Source organism: Moschus berezovskii, chromosome 10, assembly GCF_049115385.1.
Source record: "Moschus berezovskii isolate FMDL1 chromosome 10, NW_MosBer_1.0, whole genome shotgun sequence".
NCBI lineage: Eukaryota > Metazoa > Chordata > Mammalia > Artiodactyla > Moschidae > Moschus > Moschus berezovskii.
The window spans coordinates 66321519-66339896 of NC_142469.1; the positions used below are offsets into that span (position 1 = coordinate 66321519).

The following is an 18378-nucleotide window of genomic DNA, read 5'->3' on the forward strand; positions in this document are numbered from 1 at the left end:
CTTTCTCACCCTGTCTGCTCCCAACAAGGGGACCGGTCAGCTTAGAGGGGCCCGCGGAGCATCTTTTCCTGCCCCTTGTTGGGAAACCGCTAGGCAAGCCCGGAAACCCAGGTCTCGAGGTCCCACTCCCCTTCCCGGGTCTAGTGCCCCGGCTCTGCCCGCTCCCCACGTGCCACACCAGCCATCACCTCTCCAACCACCCCTCTCGCCCCCAGTCCTGGCCTTTCAAGGCCCCTGGGCGAGTCGCCGGCCAGGCCGGACCGAGCCGGGCGGCCAGGAGGGCCAGGAGCAGGGGGCTCTCCAGGCCGCGCGGCCGCACAAAGCGGGGAGAGCGGCGGCGGCGGCGGCGTGAGGCGCGCCCCCTCCCGCGAGTAGGCCGAGCGCGCGCCCGCCCCCTGTCCCTCCGCCCCAGCCCCCGGAGCGCCATTCGCGGAGCGGCTTACGCTAGTCGCCGGGCGTACGGCGCCCCAGCGGCCGGGGAGGTGCGCTGCCCGGCTCCCGTAAAGTTATTGTGAATGGGGAACGGGTGACGTCAGCGCCGAATGTCAACAATGTAGCGATTGAGAGTGTGGGCGTTCCGGGGAGAGCGCGAGCCGCGCGGCGCGGAGCAAACAGCGCCGAGCAGCCGCCGCCTCGCCAGCAGCAGCAGGAGCAGCGGCAGGAGCGGCAGCGGCGACCGTGCACGCCCGGGCTGCGGTCGCAGCAGCGCTAAAGCCAGCGCCCGCCGCCGCCCTAGCCACTCCGCCTGCTCACTCCCGCGGCCGCCGGGCTCTCGCTTTCTCCCCGGCCTCCCCTCGACCCTTCCCCTCCCCCTTCCCGCCACTCTCGAGGGGCTGGGGACGAGCTGCCATGTGATGCGCCTCCTCTCCGTGAGCTTTCGGTGACCCCCACCCCTCCCCGATCCGCCGACCGCCGGGAGGGGGCTGCGGGCTGGGAGGACGCGGGCAAGAGGAGACGGAAAAGAACGCAAAGTTCTCTGGCGAGGTGAGTCCGTGGCCCGCGGGTCCCGGGCCCCCGCGGCGGGGCAAGTTGGCCGGGGAGGGGGCGCGGGGGGAGCGGGCTCGCCGGACTGGCGGGGAGGCGTGAGGAAGCGGCGCGGGAAGGGAGCCGCGGCTGCCGGGCGCGCACGCAGCCGCCCGCCGAGCGCCCTGCCCGCTTTGATGGCATTTTCTAGGAACGGGAAGGGGGTGGGAGCTGAGCAGGCGGACGCACGGCTCCGGCCGTGCGCTCTCTCGCCCGGCTGTTTACGGCGGGCTAGGAGGCATTGTATTTTGCTCGCGTCGACGGGTGTTTTGGAACAGCAGGGGGAGGAGGAGCAGAGGGTAATAAGTCAGGCGTGGGGAGGGCGGGCTGGAGGGAGGCGCGCGTCCGCGCGACCGGAGCAGCTGTCAGACCCACGGCCCTGCGCTCGGGCCCCCGGCCCGCGATTGCGGTGCCAGGCCGGGCGGCCTCCTCCCAGCTCGCGGCGTCCGCGCCCGGGGCTGCCCCTCAAAGCTTTGCGCTCGGCTGTCAGTCGCCTCAGGGTAGCTGAGACTACAGCGACTGGTGGGGTATCAAAGCCTAAGTTTAGGGTCCCGGGAAGAGGCAACCCGGGGACTCTCGGCGCAGACCTTGGGCTGCGCGCTGAGTTCGATCGCTGCTAGCCAAGGACCGGGTCATTGGCATGCGTCCCGGGGAGCTCGAGCCCCTCGTGCCTTCAGACAGGAAAATCTTGCACCTTCCTCTTCCACGATTCTGCATGAAATCAAAGTGCAACACACACCCCCTCTTCTCCCTGCCTGCACTTCAATCTGCAAACCCCTTTTGGGTTCCACCTAGGAGAGGAGTTATCCAGGGGACACCGCTCCACCGCCCCCTCGCCGAGGCGCCCTGTGGTGTCTCGCAGTTTTTATGCCCTCACCGGGTGAGTGCTCAGGAGCCGAGCACCCATGGAGAGGGAGGCGGGCGGCGCTCCTTGGACTACCCTAGCTGCCCGCGAGAGGGGACTCGAGTGAGCACCTCGGCGACCTCGGTTTGGCCGGGGATTTGCAAGAACTCGGACCGTGGGAGGAAGCGGGCAGGGCCGGGTGTGTGCGTGTGAAAGGGACCGAGCACCGCAAGCTTCTCGGGTCGTGGTCGCGCGAGGTATCTGCAGCACCGTCTCGCATGTAGGCGAGTTTGGTAACTTGAGGGGAAGTTCCCGCACCGCCGTCAGATGGTTTTTGTCTGTGGCCGGAGAAGGAGCGCTTCTCAATTTGCCTGTCTGGTCACCGTCGTCTCGATGACCCGTGACCCCTGGGAAACAGGAGGGACGAGGGCGCCCAACTCCGGGCAGAGCTGCGCACTCTCGGCCGCCTGGCGCGGGGGGAGCGGCGGGACGCAGCGTTCCTCGGCTTTCACCTTCGCGGTCTAGTGCTGCAGTCTCTCACTCCCGGTGTAAATTTCATCTGTTGAGTGTATTTAACTAAAATGGGTAATTACTTTAGATAAAAATCCTTTCTTGCCTAGTGGGAACCTTGGCGGAGATGATGCCTAATGAGATATTTTGCTTTTGTCTGTTTAGAGTAAAATTAGAGATGTTAACTCTGATAACGGTTTTCTCAGATAATTAAAATGTAACATGTAGGAAAGGCGTGTTGAGCTGCGAAGGCTCTGGCTGACGTGAAAGAAGCTGTGCGGGGAAAGGCTGCCACTCGGTTGGTGGAGGGGCTATTTTGGTAAGGCAGCGGCGTCTCGCTTACAGTGTGAGATTGCCCCACCCTGGTGCTCCGGCAGCTCGCAGCTTGTGAGTAAACGGCGGTTTTCATTCTTACAGGTAATAATAAATGTGAGTCAAAATGACATCTTGTTAGAATTAGCCTTCAGTCTGTAAGAGAGATGGCTAAATAATAGTGTTGCGTTCAGACTGCTCCTGTGAAAGGTCTGTCAGCATTTCCATTATAAATGCAGGTTTTCAGGAGTTTATAATTTCACCACAAAACTTTTGAGTGGCTGAAATGTTTTTACCTTCTAGTGTTCTGCTTTAAAAAAAAAATGCGATGATTGCCCACTTCCATCCTATTTGCTGTTCCTGAAACTTGAATATCATTCAGATGAGCGTCCCAGAAATGGAAAACACAACCATGGAATAAAGAAGTTTTGTTAGAATATACTTTATTTGTGCCGAGTAATATTTTCATTTTGGATTTTGGAAGGCTTTACTAAAGTTTGCCATTTGGTAATCATAAATGTGTTAATTCTCGTATCTGTCAGTTCTGCAGGTGGACTGAAATGTCAGTTCGTGTTGTATATGCCAGGATTGCATGGAAGAGCATTCTCCTCATGTATGTGTCTGTGAGCTCATAGCTAAATTATATGCACATCTGTTAGTTACTTGTCAGTTCTTTGTGTGTTGCATGTGAAGATCTGCAATAAAGAAGAGGGTAAGGCAGAAAGAAAGGAAGGGAGTCAGGGACCCCTCTCCCCTCCCATAACTTTTCAGCATTTCTAGTGCCTGAGAGAAAGCCATTCATTTTCTTTCTTTTGAATTATGCCTTTGACTCAGTGTCTTCAGGCCAGTCCCTTTCAGTCCCTCACCTCTGGCTGCAGTATGAGGGGCTTAATTATTTGTAAACTACTCTGACGTCTGTGGATGAAAGGCACTGCAGAAGTGCAAAGTATCGTCATCCCAATATGGAATTTAATGATCCATTACAGTTCATCAGGAAAATGCACTTTGCAGCGATGGTGGGAAATGTTCCCACCTGATAGAGGGTAATAATAACTGCCTAAAAGTAGGGTCAGATTACAGATGAGACAATTAACTCTAGCCATGTGCTCTTCAATTTGTTGCAATTCATTTAGTGATCAAAGTGAGTCGCAGAGAGCCAGATGGTCAGGTTCACATCTCTCCTAGGCCAGCCCTTCAGTTCTGAGCCCACTGTCTGCACAGGCAACAGGACTTACTCATTAGTGCTTGTGAACTGTTCCTCAGAATTTGTGATAGAGGCTCCTGGGACGCCAACAAAAGGGCTCAGGCCAATCTGTATTGTTGCGAGCAGTTTAATTTTACATGGATTAACTCATGCTTAGTGTCCCTGGGATGGATCCAGCCTTAACAAGGGAAGAGAGAGATCCTAGTGGCTCTCTAGCTCAGCAGGGCTGGGCTCCACTGCCCTACTTTTTGTCTACCTCAGATTTCAGGGGGTGCAGTGTCTGACTTCTTGAAAATGTTGGCTTATACTCAGATACATAAATACCCTCCTGTCTAGCTGAGGGGTGGGGAGCAGGACTGGCTTGGTGGGCATGTGACCTGCGCTGTTGCCCAGGCCCCCTCCCCTCTCAGAAGGACCTCACACGTGGTTTAATCTTCTGCTCTTGTTCTTCTTGAGATCCTTAATAATTCTGGAATATGGGGCCCTTCATCTTCATTTCTCACCATCTTGAAGAGGAGGCGCATGGCGTGGAGTGGCAGGCAACCACTGCACCATCTCAGCTACATGTCATCAGGCAGGAAGGGGTGGGTATAGTGGCTTTGTATCTCCACACTGTCTGATTTTTCTGAGGGAAGCTGGATATCAGGGTTTTGATGTGGAATCCCCTACTTTCTAACTATTTGCTCACACTTTTTTTTAATAACACCAGGCAGAAACATTGTAAGTGTTGGAACTGCCCTGTAGGCTGTCTGGCTGCCCCCTACTGAGTGAGCTAGAACATCTTACTGTTTAATATTTCTGTCTTTGGCTGTTTTCTAAAGGCCTGACACATCATAGATGATTTTTGAGTCTACACCAAGTGAATGGTTACCTGTGGTCAGGAAAATTGAAAAAGGCAAAAAAAAAACAAAACTGAATCAAATGAAATCAAGAGTCCCACTCAGGGATTGATAACTTTCTTTTTAACAGAGAATACAATGTGAGAGGCCATATAATTAATACCAAGGGCACCATATAATCCTCCACAGGTAAATAATCTATTTCTTTGGGTCACCTGCCCTCTGTTTAATTGTTATTGACCAGTTCAGGTAACATGGCTGTTTAATGCCTAAGGACTCATCCAGGAGAATTTGACATTTGCCAACACCCACTATAACAATAGCTGTGATTTGTTGAATGTTCACCATGTGCCAGAAACAGTGCTGATTCCTCTCCCTGAACATTGACTCCTCATTTCCTTCCTTGACTCCTCAAGGCAACCCTGAAAAGCAGGCATTGTGCCCATTCTACAGAAGAGGAAGGTTCTCATTGGAAAGGATTTCATCAGAAGGCAGTGTGTGTTGGCCTGACTGTCGAAAGGTTATTTCCCTGTCCTATATACACAGTCTAGCCCAGAGTCAGTAACTGGGCTTGGCGATGGGGGTCATAGCATACAGAGAACCTAGTCTCTACCCTAGAGTACAAGGAATAGGAAACAGTGTAAGATGCAACATAATCTGTCAAAATCTGTGATTCACACAGCAAGCACTGCATCTGCCTCCCTGTCTCCTTTCCCTGTCAGGAAGGTTCCAGTGACATAGGACCCTATCAGAGGCACAAGCAGTTCAGAAGTCAGGGCTGGTTGCAAAAACCGGAGAAGAAAAGAAGCTTTCGGCAGAGCTGAAGCCGTGTTAGGGAAAGCAGTACCAAGGCCTTTGGAATGATAGAAAATCGCTCCTGGATTGCCAATGAGAGCATATGACCTATTCTTGTCCCATTTTTAAATTTCATGTAAATATTTACACATTGTTCAAGTCCAAACTGAAACCTGCTGTGAATTAAACATTTTGTAAACTCAGATTGCCCAGAATTATTAGTCATCTTTTTTTTTTGGTCTGTGATGATATTTAATAGAAAAGTAGTTCTTTCTTTGTCAATTTAAGGTTTTTACTCCCCCCACCTTTTTTTTTTCTTGTTAATTTCAAATGTCAGTTTCTCTAAGACTGAAACTTAAGAGAACATCAGCATGCTACTCAGCTTCCCTAAAGCTGGAAGTCTCAGAAGCACCAGTGTGTCCTTTTCAAGGACCATTTCTTTTCTAAAGAATATGGAAATTGAACCCGGTCCTACGAGTGGCACTACTTCAAAAATCAGGCAGGAATGTTGCTTTTGTTTTTCCTTGAGCTACTTTTTTCCAAAATAATAAATCTTCCCAATCTGAAAGCATTTCACGTACTTTTTCATCCTCGTCATTGGAATTACAGCCAAAATGTCTCTCAGTCTTCCCCAGTGACCTCATAATCACGGCTTCTCCAGCATATTACCCTGGTTAACTTCTCTTTTGTTCCTCAGCCTGGTTGTAAATTGGCCTTTGGTTCTGAGATGTGTCATTTGCCTCCCTGACCTCTTTGTTCCACTCCGGTGGCATGAGGACACGGCACTGATGCCCCTGCCAGTGGCTGCCTGGTTACTGGTTCCCTCTCCTGCCTGTGTCAGCTTTCATCTTCCCTTTTTCCAAGCATTGCCATCCTCCTCTTTCCAGTTTTCCCATACTTCTCGTGATTATCTTCATTTATTCCTGAGCCTACAGCTGGCATGTGGACAAACTCCAGCTTAGTGCAGAGGGAAGCATTCTGCATTTCCAAGTCCATTGTCAAAATTCCAGTCTTACTCCATCCTTTGTCTCTCCCTCTCCACTTTTCTGTGGATGCTTCAGGAGTTTCCTCAGGCTGCATGTGTCTACCCCACAGAAGGCTTAGATTTTGGAGTTTAAAGCTGGGAGAGTCCAGCGTGGTTATTCCTGTTCTTACACGTAGAAAAACAAAGTCAAGGTGCTGCTCAGCGAGTTTGCTTAGTCTCCCAGGATCTACAGATTATAGGCAGGTTTTATATTATTCCCATCCTGTATTCTCCTAATTATCGGGAGCTCATGGATGGCATAAAATGGGCCAGGTGTCCAGAAATGGCATTCGTTCGAGGCAAGTGGCTAATTCATTCACTAAACAGATATTGAATATCCCTTACATGGCAGATGTAGTACTAGCTGAGCATGATGCTTTTGGGGAGCAAGCCCCATGCCGGCCCTGACCTCATGAAGCACCCCATCTAGTAGGAAGGATGACATTTATCAGATAGCCACAGATGACTTATTGCAGACTCTGAGAAGGAAAGGTGGTATATGCACTAGAGGATGTACTGGAGGGACATGATTTCGTTGGGAGATTGGGAGTTTGGGGCAGCCCTGTCCAAGGAATTATGGAGTCAGCTGCCATCTGAACCTGTCTGAAACTAGCTAGTTTTCCCCCTAGTCTCCCTAGACTGTAAAGAAGGCTAAGCGTTGAAGAATTGATGCTTTTGAACTGTGGTATTGGAGAAGACTCTTGAGAGTCCCTTGGACTGCAAGGAGATCCAACCAGTCCATCCTAAAGGAAATCAGTCCTGAATATTCATTAGAAGTACTGATGCTGAAGCTGAAACTCCAATACTTTGGCCACCTGATGTGAACAAAGAGCTGACTCATTGGAAAAGACTGAGGGCAGGAGGAGAGGGGGATGGCAGAGGATGAAAGGGTTGGATGGCATCACCAACTCAATGGACATGAGTTTGAGTAAGCTCCGGGAGACAGTAAAGGACAGGAAAGCTGGTATGCTGCAGTCCATGCGGTTGTAAAGGGTTATACATGACTGAGTCATTGAACAACAACAAGTCTCCCAAGCCTATTAATTCCATCCTATCTGTGGCCCTTTGGATTATTGCATAAACCATGGTATAACCCGTTGAGTCATTTTGGCCAATAATGGTTCCTGTATACAGAGTCCAGAATTGATTTATTTACCTGTGTCTTAAGAACCTGATAAAAACAGAGTTAATTGCCAAGAATATTGCTTGTTTCCCTACTGGAAAAAAAAAGTGCAAGTTAGCATTCTTATTTTGGGCATGTTGAGGGTCATTTTGACAATATTTGAGTGATTAGAAGCTGCAGGCATGCCCTCCCAGTTGTCTAATATGCATGGGCTTGGGGGCGAGGGGCTTCAGTGAAAAAGAGAGTCCAGCTGATCAGAAGCCCCTGCCTGTCCCAGACAGGGAGGGTCTTCAGCCTCTGTAGACCCAGGATGATTATACAGACTATTCTTAGCACAATTTAGGAGTGCAGATAGGATATGTTTAAAACAAATTGACTTATTATGTGCTAAAACTCCTCTATTTTCTTTTTCTTTTTTTAATTTATTTTAGTTGGAGGCTAATCACTTGTTGGGAGCCTTATATGTGTTTTTTTTCATATTAACTATTTGATTACTATAACCACCTGGAGGCAGGTGTGACCGTTAAAGACTGAGGCAGGGATGTCACTTGGCTAATGAGTGGCTGAGCTGGGTTTGGACACGAGGTGTCTGATGCTGGAACCTGTTCTTTTAACCACCTGCTGTTCTGCACCCCCTCTTCCTTTTTGCTCTCCATCACATCTCAGAAGTGGAAATATAGGCCATCTCACTCTATTGGATGTATTATTGACATCTATCTGAAAGATAAAATTGAAAAATAATTTCTCGGTGAGCCTGAGTGAATGCATCCTTTGTCTTTCTCCTTTCACTTAACTTGTTTTCTGATAATTGCATTCCTCAATTCTTGGTGTCCGTCTGGGATGGAAGTGATACCATGTCAAGACACAGGAAGAATTAGACACAGAGCATGAATCCTATGACTCTGTTCCCAGGGTTTTCCTGTAACTCATGCTCCTACCCTCTTGTTATGTGAAGAATTTGTTTATAGCTGTCTTTCTTTTTTTTTCTACTGAGGAGGAAGAATTTCATTCAGAACCAATTCCATCAGAGTTCCTAATGAGAAATATTAGCTGCTGCTGCTGCTAGTAACAGATAAAAACAGGTAACCTTTGCTCCATTCTAGTCAATTTCAGGAAGAGATTATCTTGCCAGATTAGCATGTTGCAACTCTCAATAGGAGATTTGAATGATTTTAAAGGACTCTGCTAGGCAGGTGGTTTGGTAGTGACCTGGATTACCCTGGGTTTGCAGGGTGACTGTTTGGAATGCTGACTCAGCTATGTCCTGAGCTGGACGTCCAAGTTGTCATCTTTAGTCAAGCGGCATTATCCTTGGAGCTGCTGGAACATTAAGCATACGCTTGAAGCTCAATTTGGGAAATGATCAAGCATATGACTGTGCTGTGCTTATTTTTCAGTATTTAGTTCAAATTTTGGAGATGGCTAAATGGGGAGATGCTTAGTGTGTCACTGTTGAAGGTTTTAAGTGATTAAAAAAATCAAGCAGATGAGTGCATAAAGATTTCTATGCAAACAATGATGAGCTTAAATTAAAGCTGCTGATTTAGTGTGAGAATTACTTGCACTGATTTGTAGAACATCTATAGAGGTTCAGGCTTCCATATTATGCAAATGAATGAGCCCTGAAGAGTCAAACTGTGAAAAAAAATGAAATTAACTATAAAAGATATTATTACCCATTCAGCAAGTGGAAAATGTAGACTTACTTAGAGTTAACCCTTGCTTTTCATGTATCTCCTTGAGAAGATTGGCATCGGGGTGATAATCTTGACTGCATTGTAAAGAAGCCATGCAAGGCTTGCTCTTAGTTCTCCCAGTGTCCGCTTTCTGTCCTGACTTCCCTCTCTGCTCTGCCCCCTGTAGGCCACCCAGTGTACTTAACCAGTCCCCTCCTTCCTTTTCAAAACCAATCTCAGAAAAGGATTTTATGAAAACTGCCTTTTGTTGTTGTTTAGGTGTGGAGTCGTGTCCGACTCTTTGTGATCCCATGGACTGAAGCCTACCAGGCTCCTCTCTCCATGGGATTCTTCAGGCAAGAATACTGGAGTGGGTTGCCTTGCCCTCCTCCAGGGGATCTTCCCAACCCAGGGATTGAGCAGCAACAACCTAGTGTATTACTTCTTTCTGAAGCATCAGCTTATTAATAGGAGATAAATTGAAAGAAGTAAAAACCCTAGCGGTGGGGCTAGTAGAATCTCATACACTGGTAACCTGGTGATGGTAGGAAATTTCTGAGTAAAGAGAGGGCTCTATATAAATCCAACCGTGGAGACAGAGAATATGGACAAGCAGATTAGAATGTATAAACCACAGTAGTATTAGAAATATGAAGAGCAGATGATTTTTAATGTGATAATACGTTTGTCAGAAAGCATCATCTTTCTCTTGCCAGACACTCGATCTGATTGTATAAACCTAGTTAGCAAGATGGTATGTTATTTGACGTTTAAACGGAGGTTCACGGGAAAACCACTTCGTCTATAACTAGGAATTTTTGTCAGTTAGTCAGTAGCAGTGAACCTGAAATACTCTATTATCCTTAAATGTTGAATTTTAAAAGGAAAAAAAGAATGGATTTCACCCATCTGCCTCCCCACTCTACACTTCTATTGATTACAAATTGAGTTCATAAGTCTGTTTCAAAAGTGACATGCCCCATGCTATGAGCATGACTGGTGGTGACAACTGGACATTTGGAGAGGCTAACTGTCTAATGAAATCATGCTTTTTAATTTTTTTTAATTTTTATTGTTTTGGCATGTGAGATCTTAGTTCCCTGACCAGGGATTGAACCTGTGCCCTCTGAGCACCGAGTTTTAACCACCTGAATACCAGGGAAGTCCCAACCCTGCTGCTTTTAGATAGACGTGTTGCCTTCTGAATACCCAGTTGTGATGAGTCTGAACTGGCATCCATTCTGCCCCTCCGCCAGCAACCATGCTATGTTGAGTTGCTGGCGCCATCTAGTGTCAGTCTGTGGAAATGTCCTGTACTCATCTTTCATTCTCTGGGGGTCTGATCTCTTGGGTAGCTGGGGAAGGAGAGTCCCTGCTCTCTGGAGTACACTGTCTAGTAGGGGGACCTCTCCCTAATTCGTACTCTTCTTCTGTCTTCTTTTTAGTACTGCCTCTGTCTCTGACGCCATTTCTTTCTGGTCTCCTTTCTCTGGTACCCGCTCTCTGTAGCTCTTCTTTCTTTCTTTCTTTTTTTCCGTTCCAACTCTTGGTGAATTTTTTTGGAAGAACAGCAACAAAAAAATTGAAACTCACAGCTGATAAAAGATTTTCCCGATGATATGTTATGGCAAAATAGGAGAGTGTCATGCATTTTAAAGTGGAATTAACCACGAAAGGTCATATTGGAGAACCAGAGTGAAACTGGACAGCGTCCGAAAGTCTCACCTAGAAGACTGACTCTAATTAGGTGTTTCAGTCCCTCAGTAATGTTACCTTTAGTTTTTAATTGGCTTTGGAACTATTGTTATAGTATTATTTTCTCTTTTAAAACTACAAATGTAACCTTTGACTCGAATTTTAAATTTTAGACAACCTTCATGGAATATCCTGAACATCGTGGTGTTTCTGTGTGGGACGATGTGTTCTGAGTTCCAAATTACCGGTTTCCCTCGGGAGTTTTGGGTCCGGTTATTAAGTGAGAGAAAGGAGGTGAAAAGACATGTAGGATCTAGCCTGAGATGTGATTACACCAGGATGTTCGTGGGATCCGAATTCGTGTACAGGTTTAAGCTCCCACATCAAACAATAAATTTTAAATTTCCACTTGTGTTAAACATCTCGACATTGTGGGTTTGAAAGTAAGTCCCCTCTGAAAAACAGGAACTGTGCTTGTCTGTTACCAGTTTTTGTGGTCGATCGGGCAACTATTTTGATTTTTGTCAGAAGGGAGGAAAAGCAGTTAAATCCAGTTAAAATTAAAACTGGTTAAAATGAACTGGCTCGTGAGATTTGAGTGCAGCTGTTCCCCACATCACAACACGGAGAGCGAATTGTTTATTACCACTCTTCAGTATTATTAGTTGTCACCACTGCTTTTTGAGCAGCGGCATCTCTGCTGTGTGTCTGTTTGGGGTTTAGCCTTGGAAAATAGGAACTGCGAGGGGAGAGAGGTTCCTGTTTGCCGATTTGCATGTACCTTGTTTTTGTTTTTGCCGGGTAGGTGTGTGCGGCTTCTGTCTGCGAGAGCCATTTAGCATGTCAGCAGTTTCCTACCAGCCGCGCGTGCTGACTCATGCAGCTGTTACAGCCCTCAGCTGGCCCCACTGTGATCGGCCCACAGCACCAGCGCCGCCTTGGAGAGCACCTCGACCATTTCGCTGCGGGGAGACTATTTTCAGATCTGTGGTCGCTGCCGAGCTGGGTTCCCTTCTCCCTCTAGCAACCAGACACAGCTTTTGTTTCCCCGAGGTAGAAAACTGGGCATGTTTCAACCTTGGTGACTGCGTGAGCATCACAGTATTTCTGGGAAGCCCCCAAAGAAAACCGGTTTTTACTTCCTTTTAATTTTCTGGGGCTCTTTATAGGGAAAGGGGTGGGGGGATGAGAGTAAGAGAAAGGGACTCTGCTGTTATTTCCGCCTTAGCACCAGAGGGAACTCTTCTGAACAGTTAACTGAGGTTTTCCTGGTGTAACCCAGACCTGACCCACTTCTCCCCATGTCAGAGAAGAGTGTGTGCCCGGACCGGGGCAGTGGGCAGGAGGTGTTCAACAGCCAGCCCCACTTTGTTTTATGTGGTTCAAGTTCTTAAGTAATGGCAGATTTTGTTTGTATCTGTTGCATGTTATTAAGGTTAAAATTAAAAAAAAAACAACACTCAAACCTGACCTCGGGTCATTTTAAAGCTGGCATGTGTTTTCAGAAATGGTTTCGCTGTTTGTTTTTGGAGTTCAGTTCTGCTTATTTTCATCGGAAAGTGAAAATGTTACTTTTTTCGAGGTTTATAAATAAACTTCCTTTTGCAGATACAAGTTGATCAGAGCATCCTAAACTTATCTTGAGAAAGATGATTGAAGTGAGATCAGTTAGGGAAAGGAAAGCTTTACACAGCCTTGTGGAATTTGCCTCCAATTTTTTTTTTTTTTTAGCTTCAGTAAGCATTCTGAAGCAGCTTTGACCAGTAATAAAGAAAAAGCCAAGCCACAGTGACTGTGTGTAACATGATGTTGATGGAAGTTCTTGGTTTCCGCCGATACAAATGACTCATCAGTATCAATAGAATTGTGACTTCTAATAATAACACAGTGCAAGACCTTCAAAACATGTGGTTTTAGCCCTAGCTGTTAGTGAAAGGTTGGAAAATATTAGTTTGAGCTTTTTTTTTTTCTGATCTCTTGATTTCACCCAAGTTTAAAGTTGTTTTTTGTAGGTGTGATGATCACACTATTGTTTTTTCATCTTACTGTTTTTAGTTTCGTTATGACCAAGTCGCCAAACTCAGATCATTTCATCGTTTAAAAATCTGTGCAGTAAGCATCTCCCGGCGGGGTTGTGTTTTGAGGGAAATGTGGCTGAAAAGCAAATCCTCCCTGAACAGAGAAAGGAAAAAAACCGGTCCAGACTCTGGTCCACCAAGCTGCCAGCCTTCTCCACAGCGTCTATTGTGGAGGGTTGTGGGACCGCTGACTAGCTGATTGCCATGTGAGTCATTGTCAGAGGATTCCAAGAGGAAGGGTAACAGAAAATGCGAGTCAGAGGAAACGGCCGAGTGAGAAGGAGCAGTTATGACAGGAAGGACGGTGCTGCCCCGTTTCCAGGGCTGAAGGGCTGAGACCCACAGACCCTGAGTATCACAGGGAGTTTAGCTGTGTATTTGTAAGTTGCAGCCTCTGTGCTTGCATCTATTTGTGGGAGCTTTCTTATTTTGCTGTTCAGTTTTGGTTTGTTTTGCCTGCAGTTTGGCCAGACCATCAAAGATCTCTATCTTCGCTCGGTAAGACCACAGAGGTCTTACCCCAGGGCCTTTCCTTTCTGCATTCTGTAGTGAAAGCAGCTCAATTTCTAGACTGTGAAATCAGCACCTACATTTACCTTTATACAGCTTTTTTTCTTTCTGAACACTTCATCTTTAGAAGTGTTGCATCTCTAGTTTCCTAGCTACTAGAGCCAGTGGCCTTTGTGTCTTACCTGCTATGTTAGCCTTGATCTGGGAAATACTCATTGGAAGGACTGATGCTAAAGCTGAAACTCCAATACTTTGGCCACCTCATACGAAGAGTTGACTCACTGGAAAAGACTCTGATGCTGGGAGGGATTGGGGGCGGGAGGAGACGGGGACGACAGAGGATGAGATAGCTGGATGGTATCACCGACTCGATGGACGTGAGGTTGGGTGAACTCCGGGAGTTGGTGATGGACAGGGAGGCCTGGCGTGCTGCGATTCATGGGGTCGCAAAGAGTCGGACACGACTGAGTGACTGAACTGAACTGGACTGAAATGCTTTAAAGAGAAGCGCAAGATAAGAATGTTACTAGATGAAATTTTGTGTCAGCATTGCCTCTGTCACAGTTCTTCTGGATGGCTCTTGTTGTTCTTGCCATCTTGTCGGCATTTTTTAGTTTTAATACTTATGCCTCCCTTTGCACTCTTTACCCTGGTGTCTTGCTCCCTGGTCGCATTTCCTTTCTTGGCCTCTTGTTCTTCCTCTCTCTTGCCAAGTCTTTACATTTCTTTCTCTATGAGAACACACACCTCTTCTCGTTTGTTCTTGTAGATCCTTTCTGCTCCTGCCTGCGTGCACACACCCTTTCTCACATCATTCCTAGGCAGACCCAGGCATGTGCGCACATGTGCACACACTCTGTGTACATATGTGGACACGTGCACCAGCACAGCCCCCTCCCTGACTCTGGTCTCTTGCTTATGGAGGCCCCACAGTGGCTCTGGGTGCTCCTGTTGCTATCTCTTCCCAGAGCTGGTTTCTGGGAGGGGTCATTCAGACAAGAAGGAAATTGGAATGGAAGCGTGCACTGGCTTCTCGCCTGTGTCTAAGAGTACGTCCTGGGAAGGAGGCTGGATTCCGAGGCCCCAGGAAAAAACCCAAGGGAGGCTCTGACTTCAGAATCTAGGGAGTAGGTTGTTGTTGTTTAGTCCCTAAGTGATGTCCCACACTTTGTGACCCCTGTGGACTGCAGCATGCCAGGCTTCCCTCTGCTTCACTGTCTCCCGGAGTTTGCTCAGACTCGTGTCCATTGAGTTGGTGATGCCATCCAACCATCTCATCCTCTGTCGCCTCCTTCTCCTGCCCTCAGTCTTTCCTAGCATCAGGGTCTTTTTCAGGGAGTCAGCGCTTCATATCAGATGGCCAAAGTATAGGAGCTTCAGCATCAGTCCTTTCAGTGAATATTCTGGGTTGATTTCCTTTAGGATGGACTGGTTTGATCTCCTTGCAGTCCAAGGGACTCTTCAAGAGTCTTCTCCAACACCACAGTTTGAAAGCATCAATTCTTCAGCCCTCAGCCTTCTTTGTGGTCCAACTGTCACATCCATACATGGCCACTGGAAAAACCATAGCTTTGACTGTACGGACCTTTGCTGGCAAAGTGATTAGGAGGAGGTAGGCCTGAGCTTGGGGAAATCAGCAAAAGAGAACAACGTGTTGGGATGATTCTTCCACCAGCCTTGAGTTGGAGAATCCTGATGGGGTGAGAAATGCCTCTGGATGGGGTGGGGTGGTTGGGGAGTACTCAGGGGAGGAGGCGGCTCAGAACTCAGGGTGTGAAAGAGGATGGGGATCATCGGCTTGCCTCTGGCTATTAAAATGCCCATGGAGCCTGGTAGGTCCGGGGGAACTGGCAGGAGATCCCGGGGATACCCAGGCTCCCTCTGCGACCTTGAGCTGTCTCTTGCCCCATCAGAGAGGCCTTCCCCGACACTGTGGAGTGGGGGGACCATCCTCTTTTCCAGGTACCCACTCTTCTCCTTCCTTTTCTCTGAGACTCTTATCACCCTCTGACCTCCTGTATATGAGGTTGCTTGGCCATATGTCTCCCTCACTATGAAATCAGCTCCAGACTCCGGGGTCTTTGCCTCCTTTGGTCACTGTGTAAGTCCAGGAGCCTGGAAAAGTGACACTACAGGGCTGCTCATTAAGCATGTATTTGTTGAATGAATGAACTTACTGACTGTCTCTTAAGAATCACCTGTGGCTTCTCACTGTCCATAGAAAACACTCAGAGTCCTCAGAAGAGCCTTTAAAGCTCCTTACAATCTGTTCCAGGCTACCATTTCAGATATATGTTTCATCAGTGTTTTCTTCTTGCTCAACTTTTGTTAGATGTCTCTCTAACCAATTCATGTTTTTATTTTGTACAATTTCCTAACGTATGTGTTATATCTGTTGGCTCTGAAGTTCTCTTAATTTGTCCTAAATTTACTTACTATGCAAATAGAGAATTACTTGTCAAGGGGCTTGCTTTTTGCAGGGAACTCTGTTAAGCCCAGGTTATGGTGTGTGGAATATGGACCCAGTAGAAAGCATGGTCCCAGACAATAGGGAAGTTAGTATTTCTGGAGATAACATATATAAGCATGAAGCATTTGAAGAACAGTGCACACAGCAGGATGTGATCAAGGACCAGGATAAATAGTCGAGGTAAGTGTGGTTGGAGTTGGAAGAACAGAGAGCTGGCAAAGATTGGACGTCAGGACGGCCTTAACAGGGGGAGCTGAATCTGTTTATGTCCTTAAAATGATTGTGGGATTTGCTTCCTTCGAGATCTTATAGATGTCAGGTTCATCAGTTTTATTGTTCCATATCAATCATTGTCAGTATGCTTTTCCTGACCATTCCCAAGTAAGACCTTCTTAAGATGTAATTAATGAAGGGATATGAAGGACTCTTAAGTGCAGACCTAGAACATTCTTCTGTAATAGTATAAAAAGTTTAAAATGTATGAGGAAGCCTTCACTTTAATTGTTTGAAAAAATGTGAATAGAACTTCAGTTCATTAAAACATGAGGAGAAAGAAAACAAGCCCAAGGTGGTTGGTGATATTTGTGGTACTGTCCCAGCACATGTAAAGAACACATGAATTGGTAAGAAGAAGCCAGACAGCCCAGTAGAAAAATGATACTATACATTCATAAACTTGAACAAGCACTTCACCAAAGAAACCCAAATGGCTAGTTGAATAACATATGCTAAATAAAATTACAGTAACACACCATACAGTCTCTCTGGATTGGCAGACGTATACATATCTGACATACCCATGTGTTGGTGAGGATGTGCATGCTTGGAAGGTCTTGTAGATAGTTACTAGGAGTATAACTTGATAAAATTACGTTAAAGAACAGTTTATTACTGAGCCAAGTTCAACCTATTACTGACTTACAGTCAAGCAGTCTTACTCCTAGATATACATTTTGGAGAAAGTCTTACTCATGTGCTTCAAAATGGTTAAGGAAGTTGTGGTACATATGTACAATGGGATATTTGTTGTTGCTGTTTAGTCACTAAGTCACATCTGACTCTTTGCAACCCCATGGACTCTAGCCCATTAGGCTCCTCTGTCCAGGGATTTCCCAGGCAAGAATACTGGAGTGAGTTGCCATTTCCTTCTCCAGGGATCTTCCCGACCCAGATCAAACCTTCGTCTCCTGCTTAGCAGGTGGGTTCTTTACCATTGAGCCTCCTGAGAAACCCGCAGTGGAATATTACTCAGCCATAGAAAGGAACAAATTTGAGTTAGTTGAACTGAGGTGGATGAACCTAGAGTTTGTTATACAGAATGAAGTAAGTAAGAAAGAGAAAAACAAATATTGTATATTAATGCATATACAGGGAATCTAGAAAAATGGTACTGATGAGTCTAATTGCAGGGCAGGAATAGAGACTCAGATGTAGAGAGCGGACTTGTGGACACAGTGGGGAGGAGAGGGTGGGACAAGTTGAGAAAGTAGCATTGAAATAGATATATTACTAAATAGATAGCTAATGGGAAGATGCAATCCTGGATGTTCATTGGAGGGACTGATGCTAAAGCTGAAACTGCAATACTTTGGCCACCTCACGCGACGAGTTGACTCACTGGAAAAGACTTTGATGCTGGGAAAGGTTGGGGGCGGGAGAAGAAGGGGACGACTGAGAATGAGATGGCTGGATGGCATCTCCGACTCTGTGGACGTGGGTTTGAGTGTACTCCGGGAGTTGGTGATGGACAGGGAGGCCTGGCGTGCTGTGATTCATGGGGTCGCGGAGAGTCGGACACGACTGAGCGACTGAACTGAACTGAACTGAATGGGAAGATGCAATACAATTCAGGAGCTCAGCCTAATTCTCTGTGACAACCTAGAGGGATGTGATGGGGGTGGTGGTGGTGGAAGGGCAGCTTAAGAGGGAGGGGATATATGTATTCTTATAGCTGATTCATGTTGTATGGCATAAACCAGTACAACACTGTAAAACAATTATCCTCCAATTAAAAATAAATTAAAAAAAAAAAGAAACACTGACCAGAATGTTCAAAGAAACATTGACTTATTAAGAACAAAAACTGGAAACAACCCAAATGCTCATCAGTGTATTCAATTAACTCATTTTGCTGTACTTACCAATTGAGATACTGTTTGGCTGTGAAAAAAAAAAGGGGGTCAATAACACCACATACAGGATGGTGTACGAGATATGTTTAAGAGCCTGAGTTCAAAATCTGGGTCTCCCACTTACTTTGTGACCTTGGGCAAGT

General features: G+C 46.8%; 1 protein-coding gene across 3 annotated transcripts in view; it reads left to right on the forward strand.

Annotated features, from left to right (window-relative positions):
* The first annotated feature begins 568 nt into the window (after positions 1-568).
* The window catches only part of BACH2 (BACH transcriptional regulator 2), a 393216-nt gene continuing 375406 nt past the window's right edge, over positions 569-18378 (forward strand). For 2 of the 3 annotated variants that reach the window (XM_055433461.2, XM_088840711.1), the window contains exon 1: positions 569-984. The gene's annotated coding sequence lies outside the window, so the exon portion shown is untranslated. The remainder of the gene's footprint in view (positions 985-18378) is intronic. The other variant, XM_055433465.2, reaches the window with a different exon arrangement.